This window comes from Carassius carassius, chromosome 40 (assembly GCF_963082965.1).
Source record: "Carassius carassius chromosome 40, fCarCar2.1, whole genome shotgun sequence".
Lineage (NCBI taxonomy): Eukaryota > Metazoa > Chordata > Actinopteri > Cypriniformes > Cyprinidae > Carassius > Carassius carassius.
This window is the reverse complement of record NC_081794.1, coordinates 23,393,143-23,410,443: the sequence shown is the minus strand read 5'-3', so window position 1 is coordinate 23,410,443 and position 17,301 is coordinate 23,393,143. Positions and strand designations below refer to the sequence as shown.

Genomic DNA, 17,301 nt, shown 5'->3' with positions numbered 1-17,301 from the left:
AGATAGATCATTAATTCAAAATACACGATCCATGAACTGAAATTTTAATTGAATTGGTTATATCCCATAGGATGTTCAATAGGAATTTGTATTGGAATGACAAGTGTAATAAAAGATAATGGCATTCTGGGAAAATAAGTATTCCTCAACAATGTAAATAATTCGGTCTGTAAGGCCTACAACATCTTCAAACATTATTACACTAAACACTTTTTTTTTTTACACTTACCGGGGTTTTACAAATTTCTTTGAAGGTAAATGTTTAATTCTGTACTTTCTTCAAATTCAAATTTCAATTATAGTTCCTGTTAAATTCCTATTTGGAATTTTAAAAAAGCATTACCAGTTACAACCCTGGATTGCATATGTAGTGGGTTTTCTTCTGCGTTGTGTGTTTTGATAAAAAAAGAGACTTCACACAATGATTCGTTTGTCACGTGGTTTACTTTCAGCTTTTGACGTTTCTGTATCAAAGTATAACAGACACCATCAGGTAGTAACAGAAGAATATCAGGTCTAGCAGTGCCTGTCAATCATTGCATAGTGTTACAATGTACACTTATATAACAGCAAATACATTCAAACCTCTCATGGATCATTAAAGTTAAACAGACAAACTTCACACAATCACTAATGTATAATTCATAACTGAATAACTCTGTTTTACCGAAGTATGCATTGTTAGGTAATTAATTCAGCAGCATACTGCACGTGTAATGGCGACCATTACATGAATTCACACTTCGATTAAACATACTTTTTACAATGTTACTAACTTGAACTAGTAATCCCATAATAAAGAAAAGTTAACAAACAAACTCATTTCGTGCAGAAAATCAATAATCATTAAGTAATTTAATAGATTCAAACACTTTTCCAAGGAGCTGATAAAATATGCCTCTCATCGCAATGACATCCCGCGAAAGAGAGAGAGAGCACAGGAAATTACATCAGCTCTTCCCTAGAGCTAACACACGACGTAACTCACGTAAACGGTTCTTCCTAAACATTTTATATAGATTAACAATTCCATAAGGAAAATCTAACTAATAACAAAAGAAATACAAATTATATATGTAAAAAGAAATAAAAATAACAATAGTATTGTGCTTGTGATCACAAGACTTCACTGTGCAATTTTTCCTGATACCAATTTCAAAATAAAAGCCTCTTGTATTCGTGCTATTAGTTAATAATAATTTCAATAATCTAGTGTAACAACATTACACATGCCACATTCACCCCCACTGTTTTACACTAGATTATTGGACAAACCAACATTTTGACAGATCAGCGTAGTCATTTCACATAAACCTCCTGAGGTAATATAGCTTTGAAGCTATCTCATTAAAGATTCAGATAAACCAAGGGTAGCTAATCCCCAATCAATCATTTGAAAAACCATGCCATATACATAGTTACAATAATGACATACACCAACAGTCGCTCTGTATGCTCAGTTTCTTAAGCAAACTTGTGTGTTGTAGACCATTAAAGGTAATTCCACCCAGTTCAAATTAACAGGTGTACATTCCATCAAATACACAAAAACAAGACATAAGAAAAGAAGATTAAACTTCCAGTACAGGAAAAACTCTCTGAGTTGACATTGTTTGTATCAATCTATTCACAGGTTTAATCAGTCTACCGAATCGTGTCCGTGTTCTCTGCTGTTCACCAGATTCTCCTAGATTATGACAAGAATATGTAGTGTCTTAAGAGGAACCCCCAGGTATCTCTCTCACTATCGCAGAAACATCACAAACGTGATCAACAACAGGCGTGACAGATTGGCATACAGAGTCTTCATTCTGAACATCTGATATAAGTGATGTCCCATCATTTGAGGCAACGTACAAAGACACTGAAGGATTGGACATTCTTTCAGAAATTTCCTGACATTCTGCCCCTTCGACCTTTTCAGTTTGTTGTTCCCCTTCATGATCACAAATCTCATGTTCACCACCATGAATTACATCATCTTTCAGTTCACCAGTGTCCATTCCTGTAACTACATCTAAATTAGCAATCCATTGAGAAGTCATGTCTACAGTGTCACTTTTCTGAATGTCAGTACTTGACGAATCACAGATTGAACTCAAGTCACATTCTGAACTCACTGAATCCTCCCAAGCAGGCAATGGAAGAAAGTTAACAGGCATTAACAGGTTCCGATGCACAGTCTTGACATGACCATTTACTGGGTGGCGAATCTTGTACGTATTCAAAGAACAGTTCTTACCCACAACAATGTACACTGAGCTTTCCCAACGATCAGCTAACTTTCTTTTTCCTTTGTCCCCTTTGTTTGCCAGAAAGAACTCTATCACCCAACTCTAATGAATGACCCTTGCACTTGCGGTTATAATACTCAGCCTGTTTTTTCTGCTGCTGATGTGCATATTGTTGTGCAAGCGTCATTGCCTCCCTCAAATCCTTTCCCAGAGACTGAACATATTTACTCACATCAACAGTCCCTCCATCCAAAATGACACTCTCAAACAAAACATCTACTGGCAATCTTGGGGTACGACCAAACATCAAAAAGAAAGGTGGGTAGCCAGTAGTCTCATGTCTGGTGCAATTGTATGAAAAGGTCAGCGTGTTCAACATCTGAGGCCAATTAGCTTTAGACCTCAGAGGCAAGGACCTTATCATATCACCCAGGGTACGGTTAAACCTTTCAGTTTGACCGTTACCCATAGGGTGATAGGGTGTAGTATGAGATTTGGAAACACCAGACCTTTTCAACAATTCTGCAATCAGATAACTTTCAAAGTTTGCACCCTTGTAAGAGTGGATTCGTGCTGGGAACCCATATATACAAAAGAAATTGTTCCACATAACACGGGCAACAGACTTTGCAGTTTGATTTGGGCAAGCGTACGCACATACAAGTTTTGTGAAGTGGTCGGTTATCACCAACACATCAACTGACTTATTATTAACATCCTCAAAGTAAAATCTCTGCCTTGCCAGCCAAAGAGTGCGGTGCTGGCCCAGCGTCATCATGCACTCCATTCAGGACCAAACCTCTTAAAGCTGCTGGCACAACATACTGGTAGGATTTTTTCTTGGTCGCAGGATTTTTAGATACACGGTAAAGTATACCTAACCTGATTACAAATTTGCCCCACTGTCTGAGTGTTCATACAGTTTCTATTGACTCGTTAACCTTTTCTCTCCTAGAAGGATGTCTAGCTCGCTCCACAAAGAATCTCACCCTAGTAATAACTGGATCATAAGATTGCTTGTCGAGCAGCTCATCATGGGTAAGCTTATTGAGTGGGCACTGTGCCTCATCCTCCAACCCCTTCAAATGCTGAACATAAGCAACTGCTCTAGCTGCTGCACCTTCCTCCCAGTGACGATGAGAACGGAACGTAGCTGACATCTCCTCACAGGACACGTTCCCTGCAGCAAAACTCTGAACCAGGTTAGTCACTCTATCACACTTCTGAGACCCAGACATTTCCTCAACAACCTCCTCATTCGTACGTTCACAGGACAAATTAAACATATCCTGCACCCGCTCGACCCACAGCATCTCCGCTTCATGCCTCAAGATGTCATATGGTGTTCTGATCAGCCTGTGTAGAATCCTGGAAGCAGCAAAAGGCTCTCTGCTCATTGCATCAGCTACAACGTTTTTCGATCCGGGTATGTATTGTATGTCGAATTCAAAAGGGGCCAACTTCGCAACCCATCTCTGCTCACAGGCATCAAGCCTCGGTTTGGTCAAGATATACTTGAGCGGGTTGTTATCAGACCAAACCTTAAACCTGTGCCCATGAAGCCAATGACTGAATTTGTCGCAAATGGCCCATTTCATAGCCAAAAATTCGAGCCTATGAGCCGGATACTTCGACTGAGCATGATTGAGTGATTTTGATGCAAAGACGATTGGCCTCGCAACCGCATGACCCTCCTGAGTTCACTCGTAGAAGCATCAACTGACAGTATAAATGGTCTTGAAAAGTCGGGATGAGCAAGTAAGACCTGATTTACCAGCACAATCTTAAGATTCTTGAATGCCACTTTGCATTCATCTGTCCAATCAGCAGGAGTGAGCTTACGGTCAGCTTCTGTCCTTTTTCCAACACCCCTACCCTTTCCTAGGTCTCTTCTGACCAGACATCAGCTGAAAGAGAGGCCTCGCAATCATACAACAGTTTTCAATGAAATGTTGATAGTATATAACCATGCCCAGGAATGACCTGATTTTTCTCACAGATGGGGTAACACCATCAACATCCATCAAATCTTTCTCTGAAACATTTACGATAGCCTCTACTTTCATAGTATCACTAGCCACTCATTCCTGAGAGATAATGTGTCCCAAAAATTTGACTGATCTACGCAAAAACCTACACTTGGAGGGTGAAAGTTTCAAGTTGTGATCTCGGAGACGTTGAAACACCAACTCCAGTCTCTGTAAACTTTCTTACTCAGTCTTACCAAAAACTAACAGATCATCTAAGTAGCAGAGCAAACTCAGAAAATTTTGATCACTGAAAATGGTCAACATCATTCACATAAACTTCGCAGGACTGTTGCAGAGGCCTTGCGGTAACCGGTTGTACTCGTGCAAACCAAGAGGGGAACTAAAAGCTGTAAATTTCTTATCCTCCTCATGCAGAGGAATGTTGTAGTACCCAGATGTTAAATCCATGGTACAAAACAAAGCACCCCCCCCCAATGCTGCTAGAACGTCTGCTTGGTGAGGGAGAGGATGTGCATCCTTCACCGTACGGGCATTAAGCCACCGAAAATCAGTGCACAATCGCAAATCACCGTTCTTCTTCCAAACTAATACTAACGGTGACGCAAACTCACTGGACGATTTTCTGATTATTTCCATCTGTTCCATCTCATCGAGTGTCTCCCTTAACTTTTGATAGTGAGCCGGAGAAACTCTGCGGTACGGTAAGCGGAAAGGTCTGTCATCATTCAACCGAATGCGGTGACAGAACCCCTTCGCTTCACCGCAATCCAATGAGTGCCTAGAAAAAACACACTCAGATTTCTTTATCAGATCAATGAGCTTGCCTCTCCAAAAATCCGACACCTCAAAGTCATTCAAGTTTAAGTCTTTGAGGCCCATCTCATCCAACCCAATATCACTGAAGTGCTTAGCACCAGGCACTGAACTCTTGGCTGATAAACTACCACAAGAACTGCCGCTACTCATGGCTACATTCTGGAGAACTCTTCGTTTTGCACATGATCAAAATCGTCTAGAGCGATGCATGGGTAGACATCAGCCAACTTCGCATTCTTGCGCAGCACAATTTCAGAGTTCGTCGGATTTATCATTTTCACCGGGAGCCAACCGTCGCCCCACAAAGGCGAGATTACTCTACCGATAAGTACATTACGATGGACGCAGTGAGAAGTACTTGGTTCAATCATAACTGTGCTGTCCACTGATAGTTTCAGCCCTGGTGGCAGCCGACCCCAGACAAGGTGCTCACTCATTGGCTGCAAAACCACAGCAGACTTGGACTTTAAAGTACCAACCTTGTCAGGGATAGTACTACCTCTCCACCTCTCGATGCTCGAAAGCATACGCAGAAACTGACAGTCTTCACTATGTTTAGATTGATCAGGTTTATCTACAACTCTCCAGAATCCCTCGTTTGATTCATCTCTCTAAGCAGAGGTTTCAGCACATTGGTGCCAATGATAAGCTGGTCCACCTGTCCACTCACAATAAGGACTGGGACACTAAAACTGAATCCATACACCTCAAGTTTTAGATCACAAATACCTTCAGGACTAGTCTGCTTCCCACCGCACCCAACCAGGACAATGTCTGACGGGGGAAATAACTCCTGATCCAGGACTCCAGCTTCTCTCAGTTGAGGTATCACGTTGGCACTCAAAGTAGTCGCCATAGAGCCACTGTCCAACATCCCCTTAAGACAAACTTTGTCCTGTACAAAAACACTAGTATAAAACAGACTGTCATTCTGCATTGACTGAATAGTATTTTGAAAAATCACAGTTTTATCTTTGCTTACACTCTCACAATAAAATGAATAAACCGATTCAACATCAGCATCCAAGGAGGAACTTTCATTTTGCCCCACATTGCCCTCCCTCCAATGGAGGCTCTCTAGTTTCCCTGAGGTGCGTCAACTCCTTGTCTGCCAGGATTTTCCCTGGGCATGATTTTCTCACAATTAAAACTCATACGCCCAGAAGAAAAACACTTAAAGCAGAGATTATACATCTTACAGTGAGCAGTAGTACTGTGATCTTTGCTGGTACAAACTCTACATTCATGGCTCTGTTTGTTAGAATTCTTGGGCCAACCACCACGCATGGATTGAGCATTGCATACAAGAGCCTTTTCCAACATGGTCAGGACTTTGTCTAAAGTGCTATTATCGGTTGCTGGTGAGGCTGTTTCTGACCTATGAAGAGACAGAGAAGTTGTATCATCAATTGGCTCCAGAACCTTGACTGTTGACACGCAATTTGCTTTGTCACTTTCTGTTCCCTAAGCATCTCATCCAGTCTCTCTTGTACCTCAGAAGCTGTCCACAACTGTGAAGGTTTACTTTTGAACACCAAAGACAGATCCTTATCAGGGCAATGTCGTATAAACATCACAGCCAGTTCTCTGCTTCGATTTTCTAATGTTCTGCCCTCCTCTCTAAGATTTTGCTCAGCCACCTCAGCTGCTTTGTTCAACCTTATCCAATAATCCAGAGAGCTCTCATTGGAGTAAGGTTTCACAGAGTAGAAATCGGCTAAAGGCATTCCTGAGCTACTGGAATCACTAAAATGGTGTCTCAAAACTGTGAACACAGCATCTACAGTTGGAGTAACTATTCTGTTGCTCAGCCAAACCTTAATGATGTCCCTGGCCCTCCCCATTAGTCTGTTCATTACTTCTTCAACCCTTTCGGATTCTACCACTTCTTTTTTGTTCAAGTACACTCGCATCAGTTCTTCCCACTCCATCATGGAACACTTATCTGTACCATCTCCACGATAATAAGGAGGTGCAGTTATCTCAGACTTCAGTACTAAATTCAACTTGGAAGCATCGATAATGGTTGCATTCGGCATCTTGGTGTCAGAAATGCTAGTGTTTTCTCCAAAACAACCACTAGATGGCAGACTTGAATGTCTAGTCTGCAACAAACTGTCCCCGATAGCTTCACCCATTTCAGATCCAATTTGTCTGATGAGGTTACTCATGTCACTTGAGAGTTCTGATTCATGTTTTGTACACTCTGGGCTACCAGGTTTTGTTATTGGACTGCAGCTTACATCGGGTCTAGCATTTGACAATCTCAGCTTTCCACCCCTCCAAGTGCTTGCATACTCAGGACCCATAGACTGAAAACCACGGTCAGGTGTGGTCAGGAGCGCACCCCTTCCTCTACCAGCCATCATGCTATGTTCAAATGCGAACCTCTCCTCCTTGTCATCTGTCATAACGAATTCTCTCAATTTTCTTAACAAACACAAATAAATTTGATCTGAAATCAAAAGTCCTTAATTCTTTTGTAGAAAGAAAAAAAAAATTCCCTTTTGAAAGAAAAAGTCAAGAGTCCAAACCAGTCACTTATGATCAGCTCCAGTCCCGCAGATCACGACGACGTCAGCACAGTCCCAGGAAAGACTGTCACACTTTCAGCATCCCAGGCGGTCAGCTACCAGCAAACCAAACGGCGGGTCACGGCACCATTTTGTAGTGGGTTTTCTTCTGCATTGTGTGTTTTGATAAAAAAAGAGACTTCACACCATGATGCAGTTGTCAAGTGGTTTACTTTCAGCTTTTGACGTTTCTGTATCAAAGTATAACAGACACCATCAAGTAGTAACAGAAGAATATCAGGTCTAGCAGTGCCTCTCATCGTAATGACATCCCGCGAAAGAGAGAACATTAAAACATACAGTAACATTCATAAAAACAAATACAATAATATACGATAGAAAAACATACAGTAAAAGAAACCAATACTATAATAATCCACTTACATACCTGTATCAAAGTATAACAGACAACATCAGCTAGTAACAGAAGAATATCAGGTCTAGCAGTGCCTGTCAATCATTGCATCGTGTTACAATGTACACTTATATAACAGCAAATACATTCAAACCTCTCATGGATCATTAAAGTTAAACAGACAAACTTCACGCAATCACTAATGTATAATTCATAACTGAATAACTCTATTTTACTGAAGTATGCATTGCTAGGTTATTAATTCAGCAGAATACTGCACGTGTAATGGCAACCATTACATAAATTCACACTTCGATTAAACATACTTTTTACAATGTTACTAACTTGGACTAGTAATCCCATAATAAAGAAAAGTTAACAAACAAACTAATTTCGTGCAGAAAATCAATAATCAGTAAGTAATTTAATAGATTCAAACACTTTTCCGAGGAGCTGATAAAATATACCTCTCATCGCAATCAGGGGCGGACTGGGACCAAAAAGTGGCCCTGGACTTTCTGGCCCACAGCAGCCCACCACATCAAAACGCAAACGCCCCTGTTTTGATGTAATTTATTTATTTGATATTTAAGTATACTGTTTGGGGATTTTAACCAATAGGGCAACTGATCCTCCATTGAATAAAAAAAAAAAAAAAGATAACCTGCGTGCTGCAGCTGTTCATTTAGCGACTCCTAGTGAGCGATACATGTTCATCACGAGACAAACATTCTCCTAGAACTCACACTTTGCATTCAATTAACCAGTGTTGGGGAGTAACTAGTTACATGTAACTTAATTACGTAATTTAATTACAAAATAAAAATAACTGTAATCAGTTACAGTTACTAAGAAAAAATGAGTAATTAAACTACAGTTACTTCTGAAAATTTTAAAGATTACAGTGGGGATTACATTTGAATATTTACACACATCCACATACAGATGTAATTGATTTCTTAACCAAATTGAACTGACTATTCTGAGACGTACGGCCCTATAATTTCCGCGATGCAGAAACATAGTCTGGTTAGTAGAATCCAGTCATAAAAACGGGATTGCTATTGCCTAACACGGACGGAATATGCCACATTTTGGACAAATATATCAAAAGTACACTTGAATCAAAGCATATGCAAAGTTTTAATATTTGCTATAAATTCAGAGACAAAGGTTACTGTTGTTAAACCATGCCACAAATTTACATATTTATTTATTTAAAAATAAATACAAATGGTAATCCATTTGCAATAATAATAATTAAAAAAAACATGGTTACTGTACTTTTACGTAATAAAAGCAGTTAATTTTTGTGAGGGAAAAACATGACTCATGTTCAGTATTAGGATTTTATATTGTAGTGATGCACTCAATTTGACATGTAGGCAATTTAGAAAGTATAGTTTTGTTAAATCTTGAGTGTTAAAGTCATGAGGTAGATGGATAACAGGGCAAAATAAAGAGACTGAAAAGAAAAAAGAAATGAAGTGAAGGTGAAGTTCAGGAGAGAACTTTTAATTATTTTGCATGTCCCCAAACTAAAGATTTAAACCTTTTTTTATATCAGGTCCATACAAAAAATAGTGTTGTCCATGAATTTGTTTGTATGAGTTTGAGATTTCCCGGTCTGAAATTTTTTCCCAGTCCTCCCCATGTGGAAATTAATGAAGCAGACATGCAGACGTGTTCAAATTTGATCATCTTAATTCAAGTGATGAAGGATTGTAAAAGTCTGACAGTATTGAGCACTACTGTAAGGTTAAACCTGAATGGTGTAAATGTTTGAAGATGATTAACAGTTGCAAATAAACATTTATTGGAGATTTTGAAAAGTAATCAAAAAGTAATCAAAAGTAATTAGTTACATTACTTTATTAAAGTTATTGAAAAAGTTACACTACTATTACATTTTAAATGGGGTAACTTGTAATCTGTAACCTATTACATTTCCAAAGTAACCTTCCCAACACTGCAATTAACAGATGCATGAATATGCGGTAATATAAGTTCATGATCCGATTCGTGAACAGATTATTCTCTTGAGTAAATCTTTTAAAATAATCATTTATTTTGTTTAACGAAAACATTGTGGAAACCAGTGGTTCACAAACTGGATAGATCTGAGGTGCAGGGCTCGCAAAATCGCTAGCCCGACGTCCAGGGGCTATTGTGTTTTGCAGTCGGGCTCCAAAATGTATCACTGCTCTTCCCGACGGGCTATCGTGAATAGTGATTTAAAATTCGCGTTGTTCACTTGCTTGGAGGGGTGAAATGTATCGTAGTTGATCGTTTTCACTTGTTTCTAAATCTTGCTGATTCAACTTTTTTTAAACAATTTGCGTGCGTTCGAAGCTTGCGCGCACTCGTTCAAAGCACGCGCTGTGAGCAGCATTTCAGACAATGCGCGTACAAAGAATTAATTCATCTTTTGGGTATCCTAACTTCTGAATGAACAAATACACACACAATTATTTCAAAATAATTGTCTCTGCAAGTATTCTCGTAAACACAGTCGGTTATGTTTTAAGTGAACGTATACAGTGGCCTGCTGCTCAGAGAAATTCGCTGTACCAGATGAATCTGTCTCTCTCTAAATTAGACGAAAACGCGCTTGTTGGCTGCGCGATCGACTCACTCATCCATTTGCGTAGAAAAGAGATGTAATATTATGATTTCCGTCAATTAAAAAAAAAAAAAAAATATATATATATATATATATATATGTGTATATATATATATATATATATATATATATATATATATATATATATATATATATATATATATATTTATATAAATATTTGTGTACCGGGCGGGCCGGCCCACATTGGCTAGCGACCCACCGGGAAAAGTCCCGGTGCTCCAGATGGCCAGTCCGCCCCTGATCGCAATGACATCCCGCGAAAGAAAGAGAGCACAGGAAATTACATCAGCTCTTCCCTAGTGCTAACACATGACGTAACTCACGTAAACAGTTCTTAACATTTTATATAGATTAACAATTCCATAAGGAAAATCAAACTAATACCAAAAGAAATACAAATTATATATTTAAAAAGAAATAAAAATAACAATAGTATTGTGCTTGCAATCACATGACTTCACTGTGCAATTTTTCCTGATACCAATTTCAAAATAAAAGCCTCTTGTATTCATGCTATTAGTTAATAATAATTTCAATAATCTAGTGTAACAACATTACACATGCCACACATACCCAGCCACATAACAGTAAAAAAATAATAATATGCATACATATTTTAAAATGTTATTTAAAAAAAAAGTGTTACAAAACATCACAAATATAAAATTACCTGATAGTTCCAGCTTTTCCATGAGCTCATGTTTTTTGGAACTAAGTTCAAGTTCTGCCCTCCAATTTGTAGATCTGAATCAGAACCATGCAGTGCAGGTTAGCTCCTAAAAAAGTATGCAATAAATCATATTAATGATAGACATTTATATGGAAACTGTCAATATTAATTACACTATATATCTGAAAACGGATATATGAAACAAAGTGCAACAGTGCCACAGCAAAAACCAAAAGTGGGCTGATCCTTTGGCATTGCTGAACTCTTTAGGGCACACCACCCCTGTTGCCAGCTTGAGTGAGGTCATATTGTTCAGGAACCCAGTCATCGATAAACACAATAGATTGTGTGCTAATCCCATCTGAGCAGAGTTGAGTTTCACCAATCCCGTTTCTGGGAATGATCTAGACACACATTCAGCTTCCTGATCAACCTTCTGTCCAGTGTTCAGCTGAATGCTAACTTTCCTGTGTTTGACTATTCCAATGACCCATTATTTTTTATTGCCAGGAATCAAGCAATGTCGGAAGTGACGTTTTTGTGTAGCTGGGTATCACATAAGGTTACTGTTGAGGACAAACTCCAAGTTAAAATGCTGCAGTATTGGTTTCAATAGCCCTTGAGAACTTTCGCCAATATGAATGTGAGCTTTTCTGCCATGCAATGTTAATTGACTTTCGCAGAGACGTTCTCAGTAGGAATGTTTGGGATATGTTTCTAAGTGTGTTCTTTCTGTAACCTTCTTCCATAAACAGCTCTCTCCAGCTCCTCCAGTTGGCCTCAGACCACCTACAGCTGGCCTGTCAGCGAGACCACTGGGCGCTCTCCATTCACTGAGGATGTGAAAATACGAACACGTGTGTTTTGGATTCACAATCATTTACAAAGATGTCCCTTTTAACGAGCAGATATGTTTTTCCTATTTAATTGTGCAGCAACTTTCATGTATCGGTACAACTGCTTTTCAATTGAGCGAGTGTTTGAAATTTGGAGAGTGACAACATTTCCCGCTGTCCATGCTTGTCATGCACCTGGCAGGAGGCTGTGACATCATGGAAGATCTCTGGTTTACAGAGCTGGGCTTTACATTGTCAGATGCCTCATACACCAGCTTTGTTGTGGAACAACAGAGGCCATAACCATGGAAGTTAATAAAAAAAAAAATTTAGTTAACAGGTACAACATCACTAAAATAAACGAGACCTCTTATGCCAGAAAAGGTCTTGAGGTTCAAAAAACAATAAGTGGATTGTGCCTAAATCATTCATTGGGTGAAACAGAAAAGCAGAAATCAAAAGAACCAACATTTTCCATTGTAGAACCACATCATTGTGCAGTGCATGGTGAGATGCTAAGAGGCAATAAACAGTGTAAAATCAGAGGAGCTTTGACATCGATCACTGTTATGATAAAAGATGGGTCGAGCGAAGGTCACCATTTGGGAGGGATGGGGAGCTATTAGCTGTTCTCATAAGAAGGTACATTGTGAGCAAAAGCCAGTGCCAACTGTTCAGCTGGGATCAGAAGACAAACAACAGCACTGAATGGCTATTGATGTAGAAGGGTGAGATCTACTCATAGTAACGCTTGTTTTCTCCAGAGAATCAAAATCTTCCAGCAATCTCGGCACCATTTATACTGTCACCATTTCTGAAATATTAAAGACCTTGTGAGGGTCAAAGTCACCATGAATGAAAATCATAAGATGCAGGTGGTGCTATAAATAGGAAATCCAGATATTCTGACAAATGCGTACCACTTTCCCGCCAAACTCCTTGTTACCATGTCACTATCACAACAGCATGTTCGCATCAAAGGATTACAACATCCTCCCATCTGAAAATGTATTTTCATTCTTTTTGTAAGTCTGCCTGTTCCTAAAATAAAAAGGTACTTCAACAGAGTTGCTTCCAGAGATAAACCGTGATAACATTTTCCTTTTTTCAAAAGATCTTCAAAGCAGAGAAGATTGATACAGCCTGAAAAGGATTTAAAGTGTTCATTACACAGTTTCTAGGTAATGTCTGACAAAATAAGAAAGCACAATTATTTTCTGAAGGCTTTGACTCCATCATGCCTGTCAGGCTGAATGATTTTAATGCTTGTGTTTAGCAAGTCACACAGATTTGAATTATTTGTATTCCTTTTGAAAAAAATCTAAACTATAAACTAAGATTAAGGGAAAATTCTGTGTTTCCTAGGTTACATTTTAAATTAAAATCCAAATGTGCTTCAAAACGGAAAACGTGAACGTGAGATTTTACTCACTCTAAAAAATGTTGGATCAAAGGGTTAGTTCACCCAAAAATGAAAATTTGGTCATAAATTACTCACCCTCAATGAATCCTATGTGGATATCACTTAATTTTCACGAGACTCACCTGTGCATGCGCAACGCTGACCTCATACGTCATCAGCCCAGAACTGCTTAAGTGTGCAACTGTTGGCGCAAGCTACATTAAAGTGATTATTTAGTTTTGAATATGGATATTTTTCTCTCAAAAACGCATCGATTTTCTACAGGAGGCCTTTGTTCACCCTCCCGAGCCATGTGAGACACTTTTTTTTAATAGATGGTCGCCTTTTATTTAACTTCTTTTGGACTGATGAACTGCAACACCCACTGAGTGGCATTAAACAGCTTGAAATATCAAAGGCAATTTTTAATATAACACCGACTGGATTCGTCTGTAAGAAGAAAGTCATTTACACCTAGGATGCCTTGAGGGCGAATCATTTATGGCCTAATTTTCATTTTTGGGTGATGTAACCCTTTAAATACAACCCAGCGCTGGGGGAAATATGGACAAACCCAGCAACTGGCTTGTTTTGACCCAGCGGTTGTGTTAAATGTTTAACCCAACCTTCTAGGTAGTAACCCAACAACTGGGTCAAAACAACCCAATAGCTGGGTTTGTCCATATTTTATGCAGCGCTGGGTTTGTATTTATCCGAGCATTTTTTTAAGTGAATGTTTAATACATCTTGCAGAATTGCACCTATTTCCATCCTACAATCTGCATAGAAAATTTAGTTGTAGTGTAAATCCTGGTCATAAGTTTGTAAGTATGTTCATTATGAATCTTGTTTCTTTATCATGTACTCGTTCACATTCTCTCACTCTCTTTCTACCTCCCCCTCTTCCTCTGCTTGTCTTAACTGTCACCAATATTCCAGCTGGGTCTAATTTCAGTGGCTTTTTTCATCTGTTATTATTTTTTATCATAAATGTTTCCTCTCTTGGTGATGTTAATATCTGGAAATACACTGATGAAGCCACAGAACCTTCACATGTGTTTGAATGCTCGATGATTAAGGTTGCCTGTAGAGACTACGACTGGGCCTCAATGTTAAGAGCGAGAGATGGCCGCCATGGCGAGCTTTCCAGTAATATCTTTGATAAATCAGGTGTCACAGTGGAATGGAAAAGTTTGGTCTCCGACATTTTTACCTACTTTTTAATTCTCTTTCCAAACATTTTTTTTCTAGCACTGGGGTTAATCTTTTCAGACCTGTTACCATTCATTGCTTTTATTGGCTAAAGAAAAAAAAAATTAATAACTTTCACTCGGAAGACATGAAATAGGATATTTCAGCAGTTCATCTCTCTTTCCTTTTCCAGTAAAAGCACAGGCAAAAACAACCATTTACTCACCTTCACAGTTTTCACACACATGCTTTTTCAAATGGCCTGTTCAGATGTAGGGCCAGTCAACTTAGCACGCTAGCTGTCCAAACGGAGGAAAAAGAAATTAAGGGAAAAAAATAAAAAATTAGATCCACTGAGAATCAGTGTCGGAAAACAAAGTGAGAAGACACGAAATCCAGCTCCCTTGATGTTGACATTACACTAGTGTTTATTTTAACTGTCATTGTAAAAAAAAAATGGAATGCAACTTTTATTTTTCACAGATATATTTAGTTCTGGCAAGACACATCTTTGTTTTTCACCAGTATCATTGAATTAGACAGGAGCTGGTGACTGCTTTCAGCTGTGAGGTATTAAGGAAGGTGAGAGACAGAGCAAGCAGACCAGGGCCATGTGCATGGTCATGCCGAGGTCTCAGCATGCAAGCAAAGGAGTTGCTGCCATCAGAGACCAATTGCTCTGTCATGTGGTGTGGATGTTTGGAAAGGGAAAATGCAAATCTAGTGTGATTTCTGGATGACCGAGCTCCTTTGTTTTAATTTGGGAGTGGTATCAATTTGGCAAATTATAATTTTTCTTCTTTGGCAGGATAGCTGTTTGGGAAGTAGATTAGGTCATTTTTTTCTTTTTTTCATAGCACACTTTCATGTCTCCATGCAGTTGACCCATTACTGACTGAATGTGTTTTAACACATTGACTATTTCTACTTGTTGTGAAATGTTGTGGTAATGTTCTGCCAAATGTAAATAGCAACAAAAAGCATATTGTTTACAATAAGTCCAAATACTGATGGATGTCATTTAACAAAATAAAAACAGAAGTGGCATGCCATTGCCAGTCAAGTCAATATATGTTTTTCCATTACTTGAGCATAAAATTGATCAAAACCAAATTTAACCAATTTCAAATTCATCTTACAAGATTCAACTTAAAATTGTAAGTTAATTTAACAATAACATTTTTCATATTTTCCCCAGTAAAACTACACAGATGAACTCTTGATTTGCCTCAGAAACTGTCAATATTTCCTGCACAGCATAACCACACTGTGACAAGACATTCGTGCAAATTTCCTATACGCCTTATTTATTCTGTGTACACACAGAGAGAATCGGATGTGCTGCAAATAGGAAGCAGGACACTGCGAGAGGGTTCCCTCCTGACTCACACCAAATCTCAGAGGGGTCTAATTAAAGCCATGTTCCTTTGGGTGAGGCCTGAGTTCCCTGGATATATCTACAAAAATTACAAATATGAAAAACTTTTTTGGCTGCCGAAGGGCAGTACTGAGTATTGACTTATTTGTCTGCTGTTTAGAGATGAAAAGCAGTGAAAACAAACAAGGGAGAGTGGAAGTTTACAGCTGTCACGACCATGAAGAATTTCTGGTGGCAGATTCCTGGTAGATAGACACTTCTGTCTGTTCCAGCCATCTCTGATGAACATCCTTCCTTCCAGGGGCGTCGGACTGGGGGTGAAACCAGTACTGATTACCAGGGCCCCAAAGGAGGAGAGGGCCCTTGAAAAGTCTGGAATTAATATTTTCAAGAGGGGGGGGGGTCTTCCAACATTTTGTTAATTGGGGGCCTTCCAACATTTTGTTTATTGGACTTTTTACAGTGCAGGTAAAATGCCTGTCTGTCTATCTATCTAGAAAAAGGTATGCAGGTAATGCATTCTATGAAAATTAAGAGTTTGTAAGTCAGTCAAGAAGAAAGATATGCAGATTTTGCATTCTGGGAAATGAAGTATTCTTTCTGTCTGTCTTTCTGTCTACCTCTTGCAAAAAAAAAAAAAAGTGTTATGTCTGTCTGTCTGTAACTAAAGCAGACCACCTAGTCCTAGATGATTTGAGAATGCCATTAATGTCCAGGAGAGGTTGGCAGGGACTGACTGAGTCTGATGGTGATGAGATGTGAGGCAGAGCACTCTGAGCAGAACAGTGCAGCTGTGAAAACAGACCAGTCTCACAATACAGACCAGAGCCATGGACTGCACACCCGTGTGGTCCAGCCTAACCAAGGATGACATCAAGGTGATCTGTAGCATCTACACATCTTCTGCCACTACAAACAACTGCTGATTCCCAGAATTCCCAAAATAGCATAACTGAGTTTCAATAAATGATCAAGTTTAGCATGTAGATGTGCTAAATAATAATTATTATTTTGGAATAATGAACAGCAGTAATCAGAGCTGTATGTGCAAAGTGGACTTGCTATTTCTAGACCAAACGGGTGAAGGAGTCCCATTCAAAAACAAACATCTGAGCAGAAGATAGATCTTCTGGTAGTGCTGTGCCCCAACCGCAAAGTGTTCACTTTCTGTCCGCAAAAGATGCAGACTAATTAATCTTGGGCTAATTAAA

At 39.0% G+C, this 17,301-nt stretch overlaps 1 long non-coding RNA gene across 1 annotated transcript; it reads left to right on the top strand.

Moving 5' to 3' along the window:
- Window positions 1-376: 376 nt before the first annotated feature.
- Window positions 377-8,374, top strand: LOC132122449 (uncharacterized). The gene is made up of 2 exons (XR_009426381.1): window positions 377-514; window positions 7,856-8,374. It is a non-coding gene; the product is annotated as an uncharacterized LOC132122449 (long non-coding RNA).
- Window positions 8,375-17,301: the final 8,927 nt, after the last annotated feature.